Source organism: Nicotiana tomentosiformis, chromosome 12 (genome assembly GCF_000390325.3).
Source record: "Nicotiana tomentosiformis chromosome 12, ASM39032v3, whole genome shotgun sequence".
NCBI lineage: Eukaryota > Viridiplantae > Streptophyta > Magnoliopsida > Solanales > Solanaceae > Nicotiana > Nicotiana tomentosiformis.
In genome coordinates this window covers 60,037,884-60,056,240 of record NC_090823.1, presented here as the reverse complement: position 1 = coordinate 60,056,240, position 18,357 = coordinate 60,037,884, and the positions used below count along the sequence as shown (strand labels likewise).

The 18,357-nt window shown below is 40.0% G+C and overlaps 2 non-coding genes across 2 annotated transcripts; one reads left to right on the top strand and one right to left on the bottom strand.

Moving 5' to 3' along the window:
• The first annotated feature begins 3,365 nt into the window (after positions 1-3,365).
• LOC117275237 (small nucleolar RNA R71) lies at positions 3,366-3,472 on the top strand. Its single transcript, XR_004505398.1, has one exon. It is a non-coding gene; the product is annotated as a small nucleolar RNA R71 (small nucleolar RNA).
• Positions 3,473-17,752: 14,280 nt separating this feature from the next.
• On the bottom strand, positions 17,753-17,859 carry LOC117275236 (small nucleolar RNA R71). The gene has a single exon (XR_004505397.1). It is a non-coding gene; the product is annotated as a small nucleolar RNA R71 (small nucleolar RNA).
• Between the last annotated feature and the right edge of the window lie 498 nt (positions 17,860-18,357).

Sequence of the window (18,357 nt, the reverse complement as noted above, 5' to 3'; positions counted from 1 at the left end):
CTACAGAAATAAGGCAAAATGAACATAGGGGGATAGAGGGGGACTCCGAGGATCTGCGGGCGCGAGGAGATGTACCTTGAAGTCTCCAATAAGTAGCAGCGACTGCAACTAGTGATGAGGCTGGTAAGATGAACCTGGATCTGCACACGAAAACATGTGCAGGAAAGGGCGTGAGTACACCATAATGGTACCCAGTAAGTCTCAAGCCTAACCTTGGTCGAGTAGTGACAAGATCAAATCAGGGCCTTACTGGTATAGATATAATGTAATAATACAGAATGAAATATCGCGGTAAAATAAATAATAAAATCTAACAGGAATAGAATCAATGAAAGACAACAGCTCAGAACACAGTGATAACAACAAGGGATCTCCCAAGATACCATCTCGTAGTCCCAAACGTAAATGTGCAGGGGGATCTCCCGGAATACCGTTCCGTAGTCCCAAAATAAATATGCAAAATAGGGGGATCTCCCGGAATACCGTTTTGCAATCCCAAAGTAAATACGCAGTACAGGGGGATCTCTCGGAATACCGTTTCGTAGTCCCAGAGTAAATATGCAGCGCAACCAACCGAAATAATAATTACAGCAAGAAATCCTACAGTTTAGACTAAGTTCAAGTCAAGGAAAGCAGGAAATTTCACTAAACATGCTGCACAGAGTTCAAATAGGCAGTTAAACAAGTAGGCAGGCTATTATAGTCTAAACAGGATAGTTACATATGCTAGTGTGTTTCAAATAAGGAGAAAAAAACAAGTTATGACTTAGTGAAAAACGGAGTTTTACAATATATAGCCTGTGTACGTACTCGTCACCTCACGTACACGGCGATCACATATCAAACGGTACCAAAATCCTAAGGGAAGTTCCCCCACACAAGGTTAGGCAAGCCACTTACCTCGAACCAAGCTCAAATCAATCTGTCACAATGCTCTTTCCATGAATATCCGACTCTGAATGGCTCAAATCTAGCCAAAACCAATTACATAACATAAATATAGCTACAAGAAACTAATCTAGCTAACGAAATCAAAGCTAAGGCAAAAAAAATAGAAAAACGTCCAAAAAGCTTCCCCGGGCCCACGTCTTGGAATCGGGTAAAAGTCCCAAATTATGAACGCCCATTCACTCACGAGTCTAACCATACAAAATTCACTCAAATCCAATACTAAAATCTCGATTAAAATCCCAAAATTCGGCCTAAGAACGTTTCTCAATGTTTCCCCTATTTCCACCCTAAATCTGAAATTAAATGATGAAATCAAGCATAGATTAGTGGGATTTAATCATAATAGAGTTAGGAATCATTACCCAATAACAACCTCCAAAAATCTCTCCAAATTTTGCCTTCTACCGAGCTCTCAATCAAATTTTGTGATATGTACTTAAACCCTTGTTTTTTGAACTTTAAATTCTGCCCAGTGGTTCATTAATCGCGATCGCGAAGAACAACTTTGCTCCCTCAGGAACTTACTCTACGTGAATGCGTAACAACTCACGCGAACACGATCACTAGCTGCTCATACCTACGCGATCGCAATTATCCTCACGCGACCGCGAAGAGTAATACTCAAACTCCACTGCTGCCTCACTTCTTCTTCGCGAAGGCGGACTAGCCCACGCGTTCGCGGTGCACTGCCAGATAACCTTACGTGATCGCATCTTCATCTTCACGAACACGAAGAGAAACTTTAGCTGACCTCTCAGATGACCTACGCGATGGAGAAAAAATGTCTGCAATAATACCAGAAAATCGGCTAACTCCCTAAGTCCAAAAATGACCCGTTGAGCATCTTAATAACGCCCGAGGCCCCCGAGACCTCAACCAAATATACCAACCAATCATAAAACACCATACTAACTTAGTCGAGCCTTCAAACCACATCAAACAACGCAAAAATCAAGAATCGCCCTCCAATTCAAACATAAAGAACTTGAAACTTCAAAATTCAACAACCGACGTCGAAACCAACCAAACCACGTCTGATTGACCCCAAATTTTGCACACAAGTCATATTCAACATTATGGACCTACTCCAACTTCCGGAATTGGATTCTGATTCGGATATCAAAATTTCCACTACCGGTCCAAAACTCCAAAATTTTGACTTTCGCCAATTCAAGACTAAATAAGCTACGGACCTCCAAAACACAATCCGGGCACGCCCTAAGTCCAAAATTACCTAACAGAGATAACGGAACTCCATTCCAGAGTTGTCTTCACACAGTTCCCACTGCGGTGCCAAATCTAAGGCTTAAACCTCCATTTAGGGACTAAGTGTCCCAAACACTTCAAAAAACCAAAATGAAACCTCCCGGCAAGTCACAATAGCAGAAAAAGATACGGGGGAAGCAGTTAAATAGGGGATCGGGGCTATAACTCTCAAGACGACTGGTCGGGTCATCACATTGCTTGTCCAGCTTTTCTCTATATAGCTTTTGAGGAAAAGGTAGAGCAGGCATATGCTCGCTCTCATTAGATTCATCCCTTCTCGAAATTTCCTCCTTCTTCTTTTTGTCAGCTCCCTTATTGCCTTTCTTCTTCTTATCAATATCATTCTTCAGCTGCTCCCCACTTTCCTTTTCAAGTACCACCTCCTTTTGGATTGGAGTGGTATCTTTTAACACTTGTCCGCTTCTCAAGGTCACAACATTTATTGTTTCTTTGGGATTTCTCTCAGTATCAGCTGTAAGAGTACCTGGGACTCTCTCAGATAATATTGTTGCAATTTGTCCCACTTGTCTTTCCAAGTTTCAAAAACTATTGCCCAATTCTTTGATAGCTGCCCCGCAAGCGTCCAATCTCTCATCTGTCTTGATAATGAAGGCCTTCATTAGATCTTCAGACCAGGTTGATTGGACTGTTGAGGCTGAAACTACTGCCTCTGCTGATTTTGGAAGACTGGAGCTCTTTGTCCCTGGGGTCTAGAGTTATTTTGTTGCCACGCATTTGCAGTACCTCCAGGTGAACTCCATGAAAAACCGGGGTGCCTATGACCTATTGCATTCACTTCCTCAATTAAGGCTTGACACTCATGAGTAGGATGTCCTCTTCCACATATATCACAAGCTATATGAGGATCACTTTGTATTGTAGCTAAGGTCAGCTTCCGTATTTATTTATCCATAGCATCAAGTTGTACCTGCACAGATGTGTTAGCATCAACCTGGTGAACAGTTGTCGATCTTCTTCTTTCAGCACTCTTAGGCCACCGATTTGCATCTTCAGACAACTCAACAAGAATTGTGACTATCTCCTCTAGAGTCGTCTTCATCAAAGGGCCTCTAACTGCATTGCTCAATGTTCTATGTGAAGCCAGTGTCAATCCATCCCAAAAGTCTTGGAGTTGCATCCAGAGTTCAATTTCGCTATGTTGACACTTTCTGACTATTACCTTAAACCTCTCCCAAGCTTCAAACACAGTCTCAGTATCTTTCTGGCAGAAGTTATGGATTTCCCTTCTAAACTTGCCCGTCTTAGCTGATGAGAAATATTTATCAAGAAATATTCTGGTCATCTCATCCCATGTTTGAATCGATCCATTAGGTAAGCTTCGAAGCCACTCTTTGCATCATCTTTTAGTGTGAAGGGGAATGCCCTTAAGTAAATTGCATCTTGTGACATACCATTGTATTGAAATGTATTCATAATCTCCTCGAAGTCCATTAGATAGTTTTTTGGATCTTCGTTCATCTTCCCACTGAAGACACAGCAGTTTTGAAGGGTTGAGAGCAACCCTTGCTTCATCTCAAAATTATTAGCTACAATTGGAGGTGGTCGAACACTGGATAATCCTTGATTATAGACCGGTCTAGCATAATCGCCAAGTGGTCTCCCAGGTGAGGGTTGATGTTGATTAAGTCTGAGACCCCTCTCTTCTTCATAGATGTTATGCGCATCTCTAATAGCTACTTCCTCAGCATCCCGTGCAAGTTGTTATCTTCGTTGTGCTGCTTCTCTCGCAACCAAATCCAAATTATCTCCACTGTTTCTTACCATAAGTTCTTTGGTTGAGGATTGCCCAACCTTTTCTATTGTCTCGGTGAAATTTCTTTCCTTCTTCAGCTGCCGTAGTTGTTTTTCAATTTTTGGCTTATATGGTAGCACTTCCTTTGCAGAAGTTCGAGTCATGCACCAATCTAACTTGTATCCTGCGAACAGTCAAAGAACACCAAACATAAAAAGAGAAAAATAAAAGAAAAATAAAAGAAAAATTCTTGAATTAGCACTACAAACTATTTCAAACACTATTGATTGCCAATCTCCCGCAATGGCTCCAAAATTTGACGAACGCAAAATACCACTTTAATTATGCTAGCTAGTCAGAGATAGTATAGTATAATATCGTACCCACAAGGATTGGATTTAAATAGTATTTTCGTAGTTTCTAGCTTGATTGCTATCCAGGAGAATCAACAATTGTGATTTATATGATGAATAACTAAATTAACTAAGAATCTAAAGCTATTGACAAATGATAATCAAAACAAAGGTAAGCAAGGAAGTTATCAGTGGGAGAAAATAGGGGTTGATAGGATAGGTGCAAGATAATTATTTGGGTTCTAACTCTAGATAATTCACTTCTAATATTTAAGTGAGTCTCTCGAATTCACTCAATTATTAGTTCAAACGTTTAGTAGAAACTCCTCTCTCGATTAAGTCTCAACCTCACAAGATGAACCAATTTAAGCACGTGAAGATATACAAGAATGCGTAGTGGATTGGTCTTTAGGAGAACCTCTCTCGATTATCCTCCTAACTAGGTTTAATCAATGATTCAACTAGCCAATTTCGATTTCTAAGAAGAATTAATGAACTCAACCAACAATATAACGCAAAAAAATCACAGGTTATGCATCTCTCGATTACATGAACTAGTGAATATAGATGCAACAGTTAAATCATCCAAAAACTCTTCAATACATAAAACTAGAGTTAGAATCCACAAACAAATATCAATACACCAAATCCATCAAACCCTAAATGGAACTACTCCATAGATATGGATGAATTCATCACAGATATGTTTAAAGTAAAGAAAAACATAAAATGATCCAAACTCGGGTCTTGAGTGAGGATTGAATGATGAATTCCTTGTACTTTTGCTTCACCAACTCCTCCTTAGCCTCCTTAGGTCTCCAATATGTCAAAAAAGTCTGAAAAATAATATTTTTCCATGTATTTATACCAAGTAGGATCGGGCCCAGACGAAATCACCTTCTCCTAGCCGAAATAGAAAAATTACTCTGTAAACATTGCACAGGCGCGCCACATGGGGCGACACGCCATACGGGGCATTAGTGGGGAAATCCAGAGAGTTTTTTTCTAACAGGCAGTAGGAAATTGTACACGCGCCGTGGCAGTGGGGTTTTCTCAGAGTACGGAATTTTTCTTGCTTGTTGATATCCAGATTTGGTTCTCGACCCCCGAACATGATCCCAACTTAATCCTTTGGGCTTTTACTCAGACTTCAAAACTCCAAATCACTCAAATTCATTTCCTAACATCTACATATCTCGAAATCACTCCTACAAGGAATAAAACACACAATAAGTTCAAAACACTATCAATTAAAGCTCAAAACGAATAGAGTGCAGTAAATTGGAGTGCAATAAGCGACTAAAATACGAGATTATAGCCTACCATCAGACATCTGGTTGTCCATATTTTGTTTAACTTTCCTTAGCTCATCCAGGGTATAGTACCTCCCAGACCGAGTCATATCATTTACTTCCCCCATAATTTATTTCCCTTTGTTAGTGACAATTGTCTTGCTATAATTCCAAGGGACTGCAGTAGGATCTTTCATCAGTGCTTGTGATGTGGGACTGATAGCCATGGGCTCAGTTAGCCTTGGTGACATTATCTCCCCCCCTCCCCTCCCCCCACATATGTTCCCTTCAGTACGTACAACCTTGGCACGATCAATGTAACTTTCCTTTCATCAAACTTCTTTGAAGTGCTGAGGACAAGCTATTCTTTCCTCAGGGTTTTTGGAAAATAAAGAACCAAATTCATGGGGGGTGCCGGCTCAGCTTTCGTTTTAACGGCGTGAGGGACCGGAGCTATTTTCTTTTCAGTTTTTACCGGTTTTGCTGGCGCTTTAGGTTTTGCTTCAGAAGTAGCGATGGCAACAATGGCCTTCAGCGCTGGGATAAATTCTTTGTCATCACAGATCATACCGATAACCGGACCGTCATTATGAGCCGGCAATGGATTATTGGTCACATTGGGAGCCTCTTCGTCCCTCAACACAATTCATTTAGCTTTAATCAAGTCTTCAACCACCCTCTTGAGGGTCTAGCAATCTTCTGTATCATGGCCTACCACCCCCGAGTGGTATGCACACCTAGCATCAGCCATGTATGTCGGAGACTCGGGATTTGGCCTATTCGGAGCCATGGGTTGTAGTAAACCCAATTGGATTAACTTCTAGAGCAAAATGAGTATGATTCACCGATGAGGGTGAAATTGTTTCTTCTGGGAGGATCTCAGGGATGTGGATTATATTGGGGTGTATTTTATGGTGGGCAAAGATTATATGGAGCTTGGTAAGGATGGTTATTTCTAGTTGGTGGAGCTCGGTTTTGATTGTAATTTTGATGGGGCCGTATGTAGGGATGTGAGTTCATCACTGCATAGGGAGGCAGTGCTACGGCGCATGCAGCATCATGGTGCGGGTAGTAATGTTGTGGGATTCGGGGTGACATAAAAGATTGGTTAAATGATCTGCGAGCCCTCCTCGAGCCTGGAGCCATTATGGCTCCCTCTTCTCTCTTTTATAGATTGGCTAGACCCCCGAGACATTCTAGATGGCTTGCGATGCATCTTTAAGGGCTGCCTGACTCAATATCTGTCCTGTTTTCAACCCATTTTCAACCATTTCCCCAATCTTTATGGCTTCATCGAATGGTTTTCCCAAGGCAGACATCATGTTCAGGAAATAGTCGGCTTCTTAGGCTTGGAAGAAAATCGTGACCATCTTTGTCTCGTCCATTGGAGGCTTCACACGGGCAGCCTGCTCATGCCATTTAACAGCATACTCATGGAAATTTTCCGTGGATTTCGTTTTTAGATCAGATTTGGGAGTTTCTATCCGTAGCAATATCCACATTGTATTGAAATTGGCGGACAAAATCTCTAGCAAGGTCGTCCCATACGTGCCAGTGAGCGATTTCCTGGTCCATATACCATTCAAAGGAATTTCCCACTAGACTCTCTCCAAAGTATGGGTATTAGAAGTTTCTTTTTTCCACCAGCACCCCTTAGCTGGTTGCAGTACCTTTTCAAATGAGCAATCGAGTCCCCGTGCCCATTGTACTTTTCAAATTTTGGCATTTTGAAATTAGCTGGCAAATGAACATGTGGAAACATGCACAAGTCGAAGTAGGAGACACTCTTTTGGGTACTCAGGCCCTACATGTTCTTTAAACTCTGCTCCGGGCTTTTCATTTTCTGAGCCATTTCTTCCTACTCGAGATTTTTGACTATTCTTTCTGGTTCAGCCTGAGACTCATACTGTGGATGTTGAGTATATGAGTCTGGAGTGATATAAGTCATATCCTGCTGAAATTGTGTGCCCTAGAATGTGAATGTCGGAGGTTTAAAATATGTCCTGGGCATGATCGGCTACGTCGCGATGAAGACAGGCGCAGCGGAGAACAATGCTGGAGGTACCCCGAAAATCGGCGCCTGGGGGTGAACCACGTAAGTCATGCCGGGAGCGTTAGACGGCATTGGAGAGTACCCGCATGGGATAAACGGGTTAGTCATAGGGACGTTGGTAGCCCCACCCGATCTTGGGATCAACTCAAGGAACCCAGGAATTGCATTGGGCGGTTCCCTACTATTAGACCAGGCGTCCCACATTTCCAACATGTGAAGACGCAACATCTTATTCTCTTCAATAGTTGCGAATTCTTGTTGTGGAATAGCCGGTGTCGGGCGATCCTCAGGGTTGATGATGTGTAGATTGCTTTCAGAGACCATCGGAACCTTTCCTTTAGATCTTTTGAAGTAGGGATGGGAAGCCAGATTACCAACAAAACCAACCACCTGAATAGAACCTAGCTAAATTGCACGCATAACAACCTTGTTAGTTTTGAAACATTTAACAGATAGGAAATTGCACATTGGATGCAATTCAACTAAATAGTTAAATGCTTCTACCATGTGTTTGCAATGGTCACGTGTTTCATCCCAGCTTTTAAATGTCTGTACTTTTTTATTCCATTTCTCGCTCTTTTTTGGTTTTTCATTTTGTCGCTCCTGGTTTTTCTCTTTTGTCTTTTGTCGTTCTTTGTTTTTCTCTTTTTGTTTTGTCACTATTTGTTTTGTTTTCTTTGTATTTGTTTTTCTCTCAATTTCTCTCTCTTTTTGTTGATTTTTCGCTCAGTTATTTTATAACTATGATCGTATCCGATGGGAATTGCCTATGTATAATGGCGCCACATGAATCAGACCATTACGTACTTCAGGGAAATGAATGTAAAATGAAAGCAAATAAAGTTTTGGGGTTTTTTAATATTTTATTAATAAAATCTTCAGACTCGAAAACATGAACAACAGATTTTAATAGGAAAACATACAGACTCGAAGCAAAAATAATAGACTCGAAATAGACGAAGGACAACAGATTCAGCGCGAGAAAAAGTAAACTACAAACTGTGGGAGTAAGCTCAAAATCGAAGAAGCGGAAGTCATTGTGAACGGGATCCCAAAAGGTCACTAGTGCCTCAATCAAATCGTCTCGTGGTTAACTTTCATAATATATGTGAGGGCTCCCAGGTGCTTGGTGACCCATTTCTGACCATATTCCCCCAAGTCATACCACCACATCTAAAGCTGAAGTGGAGCTTCGTCTACAACTGTCAACGGTGTGTTCTGGACAGTGCTCATTTTGTACCTATGGGTGGTTAAGGTTAGGGTTGACACTAATTTCAAAAGAAAAAACCAATGATCCGGCATGAGGGATCCCTAGTAGGAATATTTGTTCCTACTAGGGATCCGGCATGAGGCTATGTTATTCTAGGTTCAAATCCTGGGGTTGTGTTTTAGACCTGGCTTACCCAAGCAGACAGCTCGAGCCGAGATGGGGGCAACGTACCGGGAGCATGAACGTCTTCCCGGCCTAGTTATTGACTTAGCCTCGTTCTAATTTGTATGACCTTTAACAGAAAAGTAGGCCATGCGCACATGTGCACCAATAATTCAGAAGATTCAAAGGGGAGGCGAAAGAAGACAGTTTATACAGTTCAAATAATATCAAAGCAGTAAATGAGCGGCAATTAGCACAGTAGGCCCACAAACACAGCAATATTATACAATCAATAAACCCAAGTATAGATCACATTACAAGCTCGAATTCTGAACCTTAAACTAGAGATTCTGGGTCTGATCCCCATGTAAGGCCCCGTAAATTTCCGGCAAGTAATTTAAGGTTCTGTGGTGCCTATGTAGGCTAATGTAATGTATTTTCAGACTTTTTGGGCTGAATAGTGCATTGGGGAGTTGAATCATTTCAACTTCGCGCTGCCCAGCTCGTAGCGTGCTAGACCGTGCTATATTCCTCGCGAAGTCTGGTCTGTAGCGCGCTAGACCATGTTATATCCCTCGCGAAGCCTAGTCTGTAGCTCGCAACAGAGCTCGTGAAACCTGGTCTATAGCTCGCTGCAGAGCGTGCCTAGCCTGGTTGTAGCCCGGTTCGGATTTTGAAGGATCCATTCTTCTATCTTTATAACCCAACCCTATCTTGATAAATAGACATAAGGGACCATTTTTGAAGGGAATATCTGATATTTTTTTGAGAGAGGAAGTGCCCTAGAGTGAGAGGAGAAATCCCTAAGCTAATTGTTCATCAAAATCTTGCTCAAACCTTGAAATTCAACAAGAAACCTCATAAAGTCTTCATCTAAGAGATAAGGTTCCATACCCTAGTTTTCAATTTCGAATTTGGGTAGAAGATGGTTGATTAGGAGTATGATTCTTGGGTGTGAGAGTATTATTTATACATGTATGTACCAATAAGTTTTGTGGGAAGATTATTGAGCTCAAATGGGTGAAGATTGGATTGTGGAGTGAAGGAAATCTTGTGGAAGAACCTTGTAATCAAATTTGAACATCTAGTGTTTGATAAAATGCTCAAACGAGCTAAAGCCATGAATATCTTCCTAATCTGTATTCAATTTTGTTATGTCTCAAAATAGATTAGGATTGCTTGGAATTTCGGAACATTATAGTAATTTAAGAAAAGCTCAAAGCGAGGTATGTTGGCTAAACTACTCTCTTAGAATTGAATTCCATGATGTTCCCGTAAGTTTCAAGTATGGTTGGCTCAAGTTCCTTATTCCCATGTTCCGATTTGTTTCCAATAAATTTGATTGTCCCGAGTAAGCAAAGTGTCAAGAATTATGTATTCAAAATGTGTTTCGAATATTCCTATCACATTATGTTATCCTTCGGGAATGTGTTTAAGAATGATATGTGTATTAAAATGTCATGGCTTTGAGTCGTGTTTCAAATGAGAGTTCATTATGCTTAATTTGGAAAGAATACTCCATGCGTCTAAAATTCTTATTGCTCATATGTGTACCTAAAGTCTTGATTTGAAATGTCATGTTGTTGATAATCTATAAGGATGCTTGAAAGTGAAAGAAGTGGGTTAGAGATGTAAAGCGTGGCCACCGTGCCAATAATGAAAGTTATACTTGTGGCCAATGGTGCCTAGGAAATGAAATGATATGAGAAAGGTTATGAAATGAGCCTTGATTCAACTGTTCCAAATTGACTTCGAAAATAGAATTGCCTAAAAGCTTATGTACTCAAGTTATGCCCAAATGTGGCTGTTTTAACTTATGCTATGCTTTGTAAGTATTTCCAATGTGTTTTGAGCTCTTATATATTCATGAGTTGAAATTTTGTATTGCCCTTTTGGGGAAAAGTATTTCAAGAATAAATGATGTGTTACTCGTTTATGATTTTAACTTGTGCTTCGATTGCCAATCATTTTACTCTATTTCTTGAAAAGAAATCCATTGTGTTTAAAGTCTTTATTACTAATGAACCTAAAGTTGTGAGTTCCGGAATATTCTATTTGTTGATATTTTTAATGATGATCCATGAAAGGAAAGAAATGAAAGTGTGGAATATGAAATACGGCCATTGTGCCATGAATGAAGAATCATATGTATGGCCAAGAGAGCCAATGAAATAATAATGTTGTAAGTAGTTGAAAGTACCAATGAGGCTATAAATGGTGTGAAAGGTTATGAGGTAAATGCAATTGTATTTCTATTTCCCTTGTATGAAAATCAAAAATGTTTTTGGGAGTATCGTTAGTCACTGAGGAAGTGTAGGTAACAACCTAACCCCGAAACTACATGTGCCGGTGTAAGAGTCATTGAGGGGTAAATCCATGTATTGATATGATGAAATTATTCCCCTTAATTGGGATGAGATTGATGTGATGATATTATTCCCTTTATTTGGGATGAGATGATTGCTAGAAAAGGGTAATGTCGATCCACATGGCATTGTGGTGAGACAGCCTAGCCGGCCGGGTCGTGATCGGACGCCATGCCGCACACATGGTGGTGATTGTGCTTGAGATTGTGATTGAGATAATGATTGAAGTTTGTGATAGTAATTATGATTGTGGTTGATGTCTTCGTGTGAGACGGCCTAGCTGATCGGGCTGTGATCAGACTCCGTACAAAATACACGGTGGTATATTTATATCGGTACTAATGATCTCCCAACCAAAAATAATATTATCTTCATATTTTGATTATCATCGTTACAGTATTATCTTCGTATTTTGAAAATTATTATGTTTTAACTTGGAATTTGGATATCATTGATTATTGATTGTTGTTTCCATGGTTTTCCCTTTCTTACATTGGCATTCTATTTTGAAAGAGGGCAGTTAGCTTTACATACTAGTACTATTCCATATGTAGTAACGTCCCTTTTGCCGGGGGCGCGGCATCTTCAATGGATGCAGGTGGTTCATCAGCAGGCAGCTTTGGTCCTCGTTAGCAGTCACTCTCTATTCATCAGGTTTTGGTGAGCCCTACTCTATTTCGGGCCTGATGTCATTTGATGTTGTATATTGTGTTTTGAGGTATAGTTGGGACTTTGTTGTCGGCACTTCCATACTACTCTTTTGTTGTACTTATAGACTCCGTAGACAGGTTGTGGGTGATGTTTGATGTTGGGAATTGAACTAGAAGTGTTGGTTTTGGGCAAACATGTTTTTTTCATTATATCTATAAACTCATAATATTTTGGAAATTGTAAATGAATTTCTTTTGAGAAATGAGAAAAGAATGGGGAACATTTCACTCTCCTCATGTATATCTCTTGATATTAATTTTACATTGTTCATGGGTAAGATTGTATAGACGGCATCAAGTAGGCTTGCTCGACCGGGTTATCTCAGTTAAGCGCCGGCTGCGCTCCCCGAGGTCGGGGCGTGACAAACATGGTATCAGATTCTATGGTTTTAAAGTATCCTAGGATGTCTTGAAGCCGTGTCTAGTAGAGTCCTTCTTATCGGTGTGTTATCGACCACATCTATAATTAGGAGTCTACTTGGGCACTTAGGAATGTCACTCTTCTTTGGTACTCCATATCATGCGATAGGGCTCAAGATAGGAAGCTAATTTCCTCGCTGTGTATCATTTTAAATATGAGTAACCCACGGGTGCGAGGCAGCGAGGAGGTATTGAAAGAACCAGTGGCTAGGGGAAGTGTCCTTGTTCCTATTAATGTTACCGCGCCACCGGAATATGCGGTGAGAGCATCTAAGAAATGAAAGAGGATTATTAGAATCAATAAACCGAAATGTTTGATATGAAAGAAGAGCCACTCAGGTTTACGTTGGATGATTCTTGAAATATGTTATGGTTGTGGAAAGATGGGGCACAAGAAGAACAAATGCCCTTTGGTTGGGTACACCCATCCTAGTCTGCCCGATATGTGGACGGGAACATTTTGCGTCGTGTTATGAGTATGCTCAAGAGCGTGTTAGGGCTGGTAGATTTGGGCAATTCTAAAAGCCCATACAGCGAGTTGGTGCAGAGATTGTTAATCCCGTTACGGGGTCCTAGAGGAAGGATAGGGGGAATGCTTATGATGTATGCAAAAAGGGTAAATATCAGGTCGGTGGGGAGAGTTAGTTTAACGGACCTCATCCTCGTTGTGTGAAGTGTAAGAGATGTCATTCAAGGGTATGTCACTATGGTACCAATGTATGTTATGGATGTGGAGTCGAGGGGTATCAGTTAAGGCACTGCCCCATCAATCTAAAGTTACCAAGTAAGTCACTCCTTAGTTTATCATTCTAAACACCACATGCTTTTCCGTGTTGTATATGAACACCCATATTAAAGATCCTTCATTAACATGGTCTTAACAAGACGCTGGATCACAAAACATTGCATGTACTTACTTTCTGAATGAGACGCATTATTCGTGAAGCCACTCTATCGAAAATTCTCTTATTTACAACCTCTTGTGGAATTGAGCTCTATAATTATTTCCTTGAATTGGGTTATAACCCTAGGCTAATGCTTCCCACTTGCTTCCCTAAATTCTTAACAAGGGACTATACCTGATGAATTTCTTACAAAACCTTTTGATTCAAATGGATAACATCTGCTCACTTGTGCCTATGCACGCACTATCATAATATTTACCTATGTGGTATCAAATCTAATGTAAAGCAGTCTAGTTTTGAGATCCTTCTTGAGCCACTCTTTCTCTCTCCGGTGTATGTGGCTCCTATGGTTGGAACAATCACTTTACTCCTTTGTGAATATTATCATGAATCCTTTTCACTGTCTAGTAACATGAGAGCATATCTCAGCACCTATCATATGTGTACTTGTCAATTGAAAGGGGTCACTTGTCCGCATAAAGTTTCTGGGAAATTTGAGATTTTCACGAATTCATCATAGGAAGATCTTTTTGCTCGCCCATCTCAGTATGACGTTCATGTCCACCTAGATTATGTGTTAGTGAGTAAATCACTTTATTCCTAGTATTGTAGTTGCCCATGAAGTGGTCGGCTAGTCCAGCTTAAGAGTTACTATGATAGAAACATGTCTATCTCATAATGAAGTGTTCATTCTCTCTAACCAATACATGATTTTATCCCAATATTAAGATGTCGTAGCTACATGGTTTCACTCGTATGTGGTTGAAAGTTAAGTAGACTTATCGCGACCTTACCCTCCCCACTTTAGGTGGATGTTCCAGATTCTGACACATATCGTGAGCATATTGATTTGAAAGACATGTTTATCGTGTCTCTAGTCCTCTCATATAGGATCAACTATCGGAAAGGGTTAAGTTGTCACAATGATAATAATCTCACAAGTGATCGACCTCTTTTTTTTTTAACCTCATGGGCTTGTGGTATAGATTCCTTATGTCAGTTAATGTTAAGAGCGTAATGCAACTGCATGTATTTTGAAACCAATTTCACATTCAGGGTGCTAGAATATTCTCATTTTGAGTTAAGCTGATCTTGCCTATGCTCCAGGAGGAGACTGGTGTCACGTACTTGGCTATTTTACTATGGTTGAACACGGCACATATAGAATGAAACAATTGTTACTGTCCCTTTTCATAACTCATAGTCTTACAAGAATAACTGATGCTAATGTCCTTATCCTCCCGATCATGTCTCCCATAAATCACATATCTAGAATGCCTCACTTGGTTTTACATCTCAGGGTCATGTACATGGTTCCTACATTATCAATGCCTACTAGGCAACTCTATGCCTCATTTATTGAACCAATGATGTCACCATAATGAATAATCATGTCTGCGTTATTGGTAGTAACCTTCACATCTCTTAGGCTATAACTTCCTGAAGTGCCTGTGCTCAACACATTGATGAATTCTTAAACAATTCCAGCTCCATCTCGAACCCCGTTGTTCCTCTTTGTATTAGATCTATGGGGGCTGAAGGTTCAAACATGTCACAGAAGGATCATCATCCCATGATCAAACATGTTGGGTAGGAAACTTTATGGTCATCTTCATGCTAACACATCTTAGAATAATTGATGAAGGTCGCCAAAGGTTGAATTTGGGTAGGAAACTTTATGGTCATCTTCTCCATGAAGATATTATGAGAATTTCTAATAAAGGTAAAGTATGTATAGTCACATTAGCCCTTATGAAATCTTGAAGGAAATATGCCGAACTATGAGTATGATAATTACCCATCATTGTCCTCCATGTATCCAGTGTTTCATGTGTCTATGTCTAAGTAGGTAGTTGGAAATCCTTTGTCTATCGTTCCAGTGAAAGCTAGTGAAGGTGAAGTTAATGGATAATTGGCCTATGAGAGGTACTTAATTGACATCCTTGTTAGATAAGTCCTGAAGTTGAGATCGCCTCTGTCGAGTGTTATGGTGAAGTCTGTGAGTCAAGGAGGCCACCTCGAAGGCAGAAAGTGTTAAGGAAAGAAAATGTTATCACTTGGTTGTATAGTCAAATGATTTTGGATTGATGGTAGGCTATAATCTTGCATTTTAGTTGCTTATTACAGTCTAATTTATTGCACTTTAATTAATTTTGAGCTTTAATCACTAGTATTTTGCACTAATTGTGTGCTTTATGCCTTGTAGGAGGATTCCGAGCTATATAGATGTTACAGAATGAATTTGAGTGATTTGGCGCTTTGAAGTCAGAGTAAAAGCCCAAGGGAGTAAGCCGGGATCGCGTTCAGGGGTCAAAAACCACGTCTGGATATCAAAAAGTCAAGAAACATCCGTAATCTGAGAAAACAACACACCCGTGGCGCGTGGGGCGTCGTGCCTATACAAAAGTCTTGCTGGATGTCAGAAAAAACTCTCTGGATTTCCCCACTAATTCCCCGCATGGCGCGTCACCCCATGCGGCGTGCCTGTACAATTTTTATAGAGTAAATGTCCTATTTCACGTAGGAAAAGATGTTTTTGTTTGGGTCCGACCCTACTTGGTATAAATACATGGGAAAATATTATTTCCTCGACTTTTGACACATCTAAGACCTAAGGAGGCTAAGGAGGAGGTGGAGAAGCAAAAGCACAAGGAATTCATCATTCAATTCTCACTCAAGACAAGAGTTTGGATCGTTTTATATTTTTCTTTACTTTAAACTTATCTGTGATGAATTACTCCATATCTATGGAGTAATTCCCTTTAGGGTTTGATGGATTTGGTGTTTTGATATTTGTTTGTGGATAATAACTCTAGTTTTTATGTATTGAATCATTTTGGATGTTTTATATATTTGCATTTATATTCTTATGTTCATGTAATCGAGAGAAGCATAACTTGTGATATCTTTGCATTATCTTGTTAGTTGAATTCATTAATTCTTCTTAGTAATCGAAAGAGGCTAGTTGAATAGTTAATTAAACCTAGTTAGGAGGATAATCGAAAGTGGTTTTCCTAAAGACCAATCCACTACGAAGTCATGCATATCTTTACCGAGCTTAAATTGGTTCATATTGTGAGGTTGAGACTTAATCGAGAGAGGAGTTTCTACTAAACGTTTGAACTAATAATTGAGTGAATTTGAGAGACTCACTTGAACATTAGAAGTGAATTAACTAGAGTTAAATCCTACACATTTATCTTGCACCGATCCAATCAATCCCTATTTTCTCCCATTGATATCTTCTTTGCTTACTTTTGTTTCGATTGTCATTCATCAATTAGCTGTAGATTCTTAGTTAATTTTAATTTTTAATCACATAATTCTAAAATGTTGATTATCTTTTATAGCAATCTAGTTACAAACTACGATAATACTGTTTAACTCCAATCCCTGTAGATACGATATTATATTATACTATATTCGACTAGCGAGAATATTTTAGTGTTTGTTTTGCGCTCGTCAAATTTTGGCGTCGTTGCTAGGGATTGGCATACAATAGTTTTTGAAATAGTTTGTAGTGCTAATTCAGGATTTTTTCTTTTTTATTTTATTTATTTTTCCCTTTTTTACGTTTGGTGTTTTTTGACTGTGCGTAGGCTACATATTAGATTGGTGTATGACTCGATCTTCTCGGAAGGAAGTGCTACCATACGACCAGAAATTGAGATACAACTACGACAGCTGAGGAAGGAAAGAAATCTCCACGAGAATATAGTGAAGGTTGGGGAATTCTCAACCAAAGAAATTATTGTTGGAGATGATAAAAATGTGGATTTGGATGCAAGAGAGGCAGCCCAACAAAGAGAAAACGTTGCACGGGATGCTGAAGAAGCAGCTATTAGAGATGCACAATGCATTTATGAAGAAGAGAGGTGTCACATACTTAATCAAAATCAACCCATGGGTGCAGACCAGTTCAGAAACATAGCTTCCGGTGCTGGGAGACCACTTGGTGATTACGCTAGACCAGTCTACAACCAAGGATTGTCAAGTATCAGACCACCTCCAGTTGCAGCAAACAATTTCGAATTGAAGCAAGGGTTTCTCAAAACTCTTCAAAACTGTTGTGTCTTCAGAGGAAAGATGAAATAAGATCCAAACAACCATCTAATGGACTTCGAGGAGATTACGAACACCTTTCAATACAATGGTTTTTCACAAGATGCGGTATACTTAGGGGCATTCCCCTTCACACTCAAAAGATTATGCGAAGCAGTGGCTTCGAAGCTTTCTCCAAGGATCAATTAGAACATGGGAGGAGATGACCAGAAAATTTCTTGATAAATATTTCTCCTCAGCTAAAACGGCAAGTTTAGAAGAGAGATTCATAACTTCTGCCAGAAAGATACTGAGACTTTGTTTGAAGCTTGGGAGAGGTTTAAGGAGATTGTTCGAAAGTGTCAACATAGTGGAATTGAACTCTGGATGCAACTCTAGGATTTTTGAGATGGATTGACACCGGTCGCACGTAGAACATTGAGCAATGCAGCTTGAGGCCCATTGATGAAGAAGACACCAGAGGAGATAGTCACTATTCTTGATGAATTGACTGAAGATGCAAATCAGTGGCCCTCTGAAAGTGCTGAAAGAAGAAGAGCGACTGGTGTTCACCAAGTTGACGCTAACACATCTGTGCAGGTACAGCTTGATGCTATGGCCAAGGAGATAAGGAAGCTGACCTTAGCTTTAATACAGAGTAAGACTCACACAGCTTGTGATATATGTGGTAGAGGACACCCCACTCATGAGTGTCAGACCTCAACTAAGGAAGTGAATGTTGTGGAGAATTACAACTTTAATGCAATGGGTCAGAGACACCCCGGTTTTTCATGGAGTTCACCTGGGGGGTACAGCAAATGCATGGCAACAGAATAATCCTAGACTCCAGGGACAAGGAGCTCCAGTTTTCTAAA